The sequence below is a fragment of the Micropterus salmoides genome, unplaced genomic scaffold (assembly GCF_014851395.1).
Source record: "Micropterus salmoides isolate LMB-PRFRI ecotype aquatic unplaced genomic scaffold, ASM1485139v1 Ms_hic_scaffold_2, whole genome shotgun sequence".
NCBI lineage: Eukaryota > Metazoa > Chordata > Actinopteri > Centrarchiformes > Centrarchidae > Micropterus > Micropterus salmoides.
In genome coordinates, this window is record NW_024041150.1 from 29,988,063 (window position 1) to 29,997,416 (window position 9,354).

A 9,354-nucleotide genomic window follows, 5' to 3' on the forward strand; every position below is an offset into this window, starting at 1 on the left:
GTTTACGCAAGCGCACTAAATTTTCATACCTTTTTAACACCAAAACACCTGTGAAACGCCCACTAAATGTGAGAAAGCATACCTTGAAGCCCGGAGAGGTTTGTGCTGCAGCTCAGTGTTTTTCCATCGGTGTTTTTGAGGGTGTGTCGGAGTAGCCACTTGGCGAGCGTTATATGAGGCGATGAAAGGGAAGCAGCTGGACTACAAACAAGCTGAGTTTTCTGTGGGAGATGGGAACTCCCTTTGGGGTGTACTTTGGGCTTTTTCACTTTGCAAACCTGTTACATGCACAAAAAAGATATATAACTTAAAGGAGAGGGAAAAAGCCAAAAAGCACAATATGACCTCTTTAAGATGTGTAATCACTTCTCATTTCAGAATACTTGGCGCATTAAGTGAGGAAGCTCTCTCTCTTTCTTTCTCTCCCCTCTTCTTCTGGAGCTGTGGTTGTGAAAGTATTTTTTATGACCAGTGTATTGTCCCCAAAACACTATTCATGGAATAAAATTAGTTTTATATATTACATATGATGTTGTTTCTGTTTGTATGTATGCTGTGCTTTTTAGGGAAAAAGGTGTTTGGGCTCAGTAAGTCGCAGACTAACAGAGAGCAAAATAAAGGAAGCAGGGCCACAATTACAATCTAAAGTGTCTCTCACCTGCCAAGACTAGCAGTAGATGTTTGTAAACAAACTGTCTGTTTCAAATTATTTCACCACTTACACAATCAATTTATGTAAAACGATATTTTATTGATGGTAAATATGTCAAATTCTAAAAATAGAGTAAAGAGTAACCACAATGTACGTCTTTGACAAAAAAGTCTCCATTTTCCAATTTTCCAATTCTTTACAAGACATGTAGGCTGCTACTACTAGATAAATGACATGTCTCGTTAACAGCAGATGAAGTGAGCTGCACAGATGACTGTAGTGCACACACACAATGAATGGTGAACGTACAAAGTGATGAAGCCCAGATCTGCAGGCTCAAAATAAAACAATGATAATGACATTACCAAAAATGCTACCACATTTAACTGCAAGCTTGAAACGACTCTAGACAACAAAACACCCTGCCGAAAGCCATGCTGACATGAAAAGACACACATATAGACCTATATGCCATCTCACCTACAGAATAACTAAATTATTGCAATAAAAATAAATAAAAAATAAAAATAAAAAGGCAAATTCAGCAGAAATCAACAGGAAATTAAATCTATATTATACATATTACAGTTGAAAGTCTTTCACATGATCTGATGATGTTTGGATGGCATCAGTTTTATAAATACTGTCAACACTGTTTAAATATGTTGTTTTTCATGTTGTTGTCCCTGCTTTTCTCATTTTCTCAACCTGGAAATCAAAATAAATACAAGTGATAAATATGTACTTGAAATATTAACCTATAACATAATTTATGCTACACACAAACTATGTGGACACCAATGTGAACGTTTGGCCTAGGGCTGTAGCATACAATGACATTTTAATGTGCTTTTACTTCCAGCTTTATGGCAGCAGCTTGGGGAAGGCCCTTTCCTACGTCAACATGATAATGTCCTCCTGCATAAAGCAAGCTAGTTTGGTGTGGAAGAACTGACCTCAGTTTCATCCAGTATCTTTGGGATGATTTAAAAAGCACTGACTGCTATCCAGACCTTATCACCCAACATCACTGGCCATCCTATGGTCATGTGACCAAAATATGTTTAAAATTTTGTGTACTTACTTCTCTTTACAAGAGCTTTGAGCTGAATCTCAGATGTGGCATTTGTGTATACATTTGTCCGTTCACCTGAAATTTGAAAGTTTTTACTTTCTTTAATTTTAATCACTCAATTAAATCTTATCAGTCTGGACTGCTCTGCATAAATCCGAGTTTATACTTTACCACTTCCAGTGTTTCCAGAGCCACTGATTGTTTCATAGACACAAACATCACCTACAGGTCAGAAGAAAAACAAAATCAAAGGTGAATTTAGTAACCTCATGTCCATGATGATTTAGCGTAACAGTGTTAAACCTGCTGAATGTGTATAAATGAAAACTGACGTTAAAAGTTTCCAATATAACGTGGATATTATGTACACATAGGCCAAAAGTTAAGATAATGACAAATGTGCCTATAAGTTGCCTTTCTATGATGAGATGGTCATCAACATGTTTTGTAATCAGTATATTTTATTTATTAGACAACATATATTTGTATGTTATATGTAGTCAGGATATTCATATAATTATTATGCATGCATGTTATGTAGTGTACGAGTAGAGGGTATAAAACCAGGCTGCAGCAACCTCAGCTTCAGTTCTGCATTTTTAGACCTGGTTGGTGCAAACTCATTGTCATGTCTTGCAAAAGAATAATTGACTCTTAGTGGAGCCAAACTCTGCCTGTTTCCAGTGCCTTTTTGTGTCTTCAGTGCCGCTATCTATTTTTTATTTTTCCATCAAGCTTTATTTATAAATTTCTTCCACAAATGCTGTTGTTTCTAATAGTTCTAAATATAATATCTAGATATAAATTTAAGACATAAGAGTGTCAGAAATAGTTTTGAAAGTAATACAAGATTAGCTAGAAGACTGACCATGGAGAAGAGAGGAGTATACTTGCTGCTCATCTTGGTTGACATTTTGGACTGTAGCAGAGCTTTGATTGGTTCTCTGAGACTGGATGAGCCTGAAATATATAGTAAACCATGTTATTTAAGTACTAATGTGTTAAAATGTTTGTTACGTTACATTAATTTGAAGATGAGATAAGAGAGTGTTGTACCAACCTGTGACAACATGAATCTGTGAAAGACGTAATTATTACGTTACATGATTTTGTTTTGAAAACTGAATCACTGATCCATATCTTGACATCAGAATTCCTCAGTGATTTTAATATGCAGAGAGGTATTTATATAGAATAAACAAGAAAAGGTCCTTTTTTTGTACCAACACAGCAGCAGCAATGACAGGAGAACAAACAGGAAGATACAAATAACCAGCCCAACGATCAGCAGCAGAGGAATTGGAGAGCTGGACGCTGCAATAATAAAGAATAACTATTAATTAACTATATTTTAATGCAATAAACCATCAAAACCATCATAACGAAGCTTTTAATGCAACTGAATATCTTCTAATACACCTAGAATGCAATTGTAACTGTAAATCTGATTAAATTAAACTAAAATACAACAGTTTTCATTCAAAATATACCAGGCGAATGGCCATATTTTGGCAACATTTACTGTTAAAATGTTGCTTTTATTGGTTGAAATTTTTAATACATTTTTTCTGTCCATACATCCAAGTTCCAAATAACATAACATTGAAATATTGATAAAAACAGTGAGTATTCATCAACATTCCTGTCACCAAAAGCACACCCATGCTTTACAGGCCTGTAGACTGAGAATGGAACATCCCGCAGTGATAGGGGGGGGGGTCATCAATCGATCCTTTCATTTGGTACATTTGGTGCATGTCTATGTATCTCCAACGGGTTGCCCTTTTTTTCTTTTGATTAATTCTAGGAAGACTATAGTGGATAAATAAAGGAAAACAATGAGCCTTATGAAGCATTCGGCTGTGTAAGGTCACTGAATAATAACTCTGGATTTGATGTGCTGTTATTGCTGCAGACTCTTTACTGCAACAAATAAACCACATTTGACTGAAAATGATTCATTTACTTTACTTGGAGAGGACGATTTTCAAAAATGTGTCCTGAATCTTAGTGGAAGGAAGCTATACCACAGAAATCTGCTGATTTACTGTAGCACACATAAAAAATGAACACAGGACTTATTAATCATACTCACATTTTACTGACATCCAACTCTGTGGTGACACATTTCCTGAGTATTCACACTTGTAGAAACCTTCGTCTGACTTTGAGACTGCAGAGATATTCAGCTCCTCTCTGTCATTATTTGATGATTTTTGTAGAATGTGACATTGGAAAGCATTTTTTCTGCCCTCAATTTGCAGCCAAGAGTAACAGAATCTCCCTCCGTCACAGGATGGACAGGGCTCACCAGGATAATTTCTTCATCTGTGAAACCGATAGGAACAATATGAAAGACTTATATTTCTGCTTGTTTTGTGTATGAATTAGATTAAATTGAATTAAATTGTCCTTAGGTGCGGATGTGAGTGTGAGTGGTTGTTTGTTTGTGTGTGGCCCTGCGATGGACTGGCGGTTGAGGATGGATGGATGTAAAAACAGTACTTAATGTACCTGTAAATAAGTCCAGTTTAAAAGATAATTGAAATGAGAAATACAAAATCCAGCATTCTTGGTGGTGCAACAACTAGGCTAATTGTTGATGGAAATCATTAGCAGCTATACTTATGTTTCTTAATGACCATGGATTAAAGTTTAAACAAACTTTTATGAATGAATGACCATTTAGACACAGCCTTCTCTTTGTGTCCAGTGTCTCTAAGATAATGCAGAGAAATCATCTCTCTGCTTCACTCTGGGAATGCTACATGTCTGCAGCTCCTTCTGGCAAAATGTCCCTGAATGTTGAAACTTTATTTTGAAAACTACTTACGTTCAACTTTCAGTTTTATCGGTTCTGATTCTTTGTCCTCAATGGCTGAATGGTCATTTCAACTGTGTTTGGTGATATTATTGATGACTGATGGTTTGTGTCCCTCTCAATAAGTGATCCGTTTTTATAGAAGACAGCGTTCTTCTCTTCTGTCTGAGTCCGATGTCTACAGTGCAGAGTCACTGATTCTCCTTCATACACAGTGGCTGCATAAACAGCTTTAGTGGAGCTGGTCAAACTTTAAGGTTAAACTAGTATTTACACTAGAACTCCAACAGCATTTATTATTATTATTTAAGTACTTTTAGGGAAGTTGGTCATGATGGTAAAACATTGATCACTTACCTGATACAGTTAGAGAGACTTTATTACTTTCTTTTATAAAATTAGTTGAGACCTTGTGATGACCAAAGCACTGGTATTCACCGCTGTGGCCTTTAACTAGAGGTTGTAATGTATAGTCCTTATTTGTGTAGTAGGATATATATTCTTGACCATCCTTGTTCATTCTGTAATACCAGTCAGTGTCTTTTCCTTCCCTCATGTCACATATGAAGGTCTCAATGGTTAGCAGAGAATCTAGAAACCAACACAAGATACATGGAGTGAAATGAGAAATACATTGCAGTATTATGTACTGTTAGACATTTCTGTAATTTCTACAGTTATTAACCACATAACACCCAGTATAATACTGTATATCCTCTTTCCAGTAAATAACTGTAATTTCCATTGCATTATGGGAATTTTAGGTGACGTCAGACACCATATACAGCGGTTTACTGTAATTAAAAATCTGATGTATCAAATTTTAAAATTACAGTAAACCACTGTATATGATTACAGTAACATCCATGTTACTGTATTTTGCCTAACTGCCGTTTTGGCACAGATGCATCAGTAGTTTCATCTTTCATTCACCACCGTCTGGGTGGAAGCTCAGGCACACACAACTAAGACAACACCAGTGGAAGTTAACCTGTGGTGAAGACAGCGAACCAACGACAAACCCAAGGTAAAAACAAAACAGAAAAGTGAATTCAAAAGTATGTTACTTGAAAAAAAAAGATAAGCTATTGTCTGTGCGCTCAAACTGGTAACTTAACGTTAACTTTGTCAAAGTGAACAGAGTTGATGTTTAATTTTACAGAAGACTTTTTGAGTTTTAAAATCAAATGTATTATGTCAAGTTCACATTGATAATAAGCTAATGTAAGGAGACTAACTGTAAGTTGTAAGTCAGTTCAGTTAATTGCATTATTGTAAACTAAGTGATAGCTAGGCACATTTCTAGTTTTAGATTCATTTGTTGTACATTTCATATGTTAGCTTATAACTAACATAGGCCTGTTCTAAATATGCAGTACATCTTACAACTAACATAAAAGTGAATATGTTTCATGTTCATGTTTTATTGTAGTGTGACGCCATAGAATATAAAACAAATTAAAATATCTCATTATCCTCAAGATGTAAAAATTAACGTTAAGTAGTTTTCCTCACATTAGTTGCAGTGGCACAGTTTCTAGGCAAAACCCACAGAAAAATGACATGATTTTTGCAGTAAATACTAACTTTACATAAGATAAATCCAGTTGATGGAACCAAATGCAGCGCAAAAACTGGAGTGAGTCGTAGGACAGGAGAAATAGTGAAGCGGAAGATGGCAGTCATCAACAACAGAGTGTCATCCTTTGTCCACCAGCTAACAGCGTTTGAGTGGAAGAACTTGGATTAGGTGAGACACTTTTTTCAACAGGATGTGTACTATTCACAGTACAGTTGCCTATTTATTAGGGACACCTGCCCTGCAAATATTTCTTCTTTCACAAAGGCTACAATTTTCAGTTTTTATTGATTTTAGAGTTTTAGAGGAAAGCTGATTCCAATGTGATCATTTTGCAAGATATGATATTGATATATTTTATCAACTCTATCAGTGTAAATACTTAATTTATGACCAAAATTCTTTACCTACAGGGGAGCCATCCATCCCTGAACAAGCTGTGAACAACAGACTTCATGCCAGAAAAGTAGCAGATTGCAGGTCGGTTTAGATCCAAATGTGCAGCAGTGAAAGTGTTTGGTTTGTACACGAGTTACATGAATGGTACACCCCAGAGAATATTTTTTTTTATATGTACTTAAAGAGTTAGTCATTTGACATGGATATTTCACTCATATTCAGACAATGTTTAGTATTTTGTACCAAAAAGCACAGTATCTATTATTACTGTTATTTCCTATGTTATGTGCGGTTAATGATTATTTGTAAAAAAGCATCCCAGTCAGCAGATGAGTATTTTCTTTGTGGTCTTCTGTTGTTGGTAAATATACAGTTCTGTATGCCGTCCAGATACTTTGTTCTGCACAGTACTTTCTGCATTGTGTTTTGACAGTAACATTGAATGCACTTATAATTGAGGTAAGGTTTATACATGTAATTTAATTTCTTTTATGTTATTTTAAATGAATTTCTGAAAATAACATTTCTTGTAAAGTGCATTAAATATGACAAATGTTTAAATAAAGAATTTTAAATTTTATAATTACTGTGTCTGTCTGGGTTAAATCATTAGTACTTGTGTATGTTTAAAAAATAATGCATCCATAAATGAATAAATAAATAATATATAAATAATCTAAACAAAATGGGGTCACAGTAGTGTAACTGTAGATTTTTTTTACAGTAACTGTACTGTATTCTGAATTACATAATTACAGTAACATATTTGTTACTGTAAAAGTGAAAAACAGTTATAGTACTGTAAATCTGAATTACAGAAACACTGTTGCTAGTAAGATACTGTAAAAATCCTTTCTAACATAACATTACACTCTTGAACACATATTTTTCTGTCTAGACAGAAAAAAGATGTGTTCAAGAGTGATACAGAGACATCTCGATTAATATAATAATAAAGAAAGAAACTTGTATAATTATCTTGACCATGTCCACAGTAGAGGAGGATATTCAGCACTACAATAGAGTTTGAAACTTCATCAAACTGACAGAAAGGATCAAATATATATTATAGAATTATTGTAGATAGCAAGAGTTATTTAATCAGATAAATTCAGTGATACTCACAGAAAATCCCCAGCACACAGAGCAAAGTGTTTCCCATCCTCAGATCCAGCACCGACACTCTGAGACCCTGCTTCTGAAAAAACCTTCTAACTGTCTAAAGAGAAACCTTTAAACTGCAGCATATGAAGAGAAAGCAGGAACTGTGGAAAAACAGAAGATAAGTTTCATATAAATATTGGACTGGAAGGTTTCTCAAACTTCTTCTTCTACGTTTAGAGTCTTTGCTTCCTTCCCTTTTACTTAAAGGTCACACAACTAGACTGGGTGTAACCACAGCATATTTTTGCCAAATACATATATTGAATATTGAATCACAACTAGCTCAATACATTTTATTTATACTGTCTGGTATCACAAATATTAAGACAGGGTTTTTGGATTAAAGAGCAGCCTACCACGATCCACCTGGCACAAACAACCGGACCAGGTGCAGTGATTGTTCAGAGGAGAGGAAAGAGAGCCAGGAGAGGAGACATGCTGGCCCAGTTTGAATTTAATTCTGCTTCTAGAGATCTGGTCTGGACAAAATGGGACTCATACTGACCAGATAACGGAATTCAGAGACTGTTGTGCCCCCATCGTTACAGAGACCTCCCCATCAACATCCCAGATCAAGCACTCGACAGGTGGTCCATGTTTCGTGCTGTGAGCGCAAGAATCCGGCAAGATGAGAGGAAGTGGACTTTAAATCTATGGTTCTTGGTGCTCAAACACAGTCAAGACGGACTCTGTTTCCCAAATGTCAGACTGTTTATTTTTTATTTTTAATATATTTTTATTTTTAACACACACATGCTTACTGTTTTATTTATTTATTTTATTTTTAATATATTTTTATTTTTTAACACACACACAAACATACACACACTTACTGTTTTGTTTATTTTATTTTTAATATAATTTATTTTTTTTAACACACACACACTTACAGTTTTATTTATTTATTTAATTTTAATTTTTAATATTTCTATTTTTTTCCTTTTTTTTAACACAACACACATACGCTTTGATTACTTTACGCTTTAATTACTTGTTTAATGAAATGTATGGGGCGGATTGTTCTTATGTTGTATATATGATGCTTTGGCAATGTTGTTGTCATTCATGCCAATAAAGCTAATTTGAATTGAATTGAATTGAGAGAGAGAGAGAGAGAGAGAGAGAGAGAGAGAGAGAGAGAGAGAGAGAGGACCCAGGACGACTGATGGTCCAGCTCAGAGAAGCCTGATTTAAAAGAGAGGACGGGAGGAGAGACTAGCAGCTAACTGAAAGTTAAGGCAAGAAGATTATAAGGTTAAAAGGTTATTAAAATTAAACTAGATCAAGGGTGGGACTGCTGAAACATGTAAAAGTATGCCCATGTAATTCAAAACAGGAAATTCAAACGGTCTTTCTGAAATTCATTTAATTACTTTACTCATATTGGCTATGTTAAATTGACATTTCTGTGGCTGTTTTAATGGTTTTAGTTTGAATAGACAGCTTACTGTTTCAGACATATTAGCTTTGATGTCAGTGTGATGACTAGGCTACAGTTTCTAAATTTATGCTGTTACAACACTTATTTCAAAGTGTTAAGAGGAACTGTGAAGTTGAGGTAGAAACACAGGCTTAAATACTTTTTCTCCCTCTAACATACAGTAAAAGTAAAAATATTTTCCTAAATTAAATTTTATTAAGGACTTTAAATATTAAAGTCCTTA

At 34.8% G+C, this 9,354-nt stretch overlaps 1 long non-coding RNA gene across 4 annotated transcripts; it reads right to left on the reverse strand.

Annotated features, from left to right (window-relative positions):
* Nucleotides 1-730: 730 nt before the first annotated feature.
* LOC119911493 lies at nt 731-7,802 on the reverse strand. Of its 4 annotated transcripts, XR_005445872.1 has the most exons (9): nt 7,652-7,802; nt 4,906-5,139; nt 3,823-4,055; nt 2,951-3,041; nt 2,788-2,803; nt 2,596-2,687; nt 1,899-1,949; nt 1,737-1,802; nt 731-1,360 (listed from the first exon to the last, which is right to left on the reverse strand). It is a non-coding gene; the product is annotated as an uncharacterized LOC119911493 (long non-coding RNA). The 4 variants fall into 4 exon arrangements; XR_005445871.1 differs by having other exon boundaries at nt 2,788-3,041; XR_005445870.1 differs by having other exon boundaries at nt 2,596-3,041.
* Nucleotides 7,803-9,354: the final 1,552 nt, after the last annotated feature.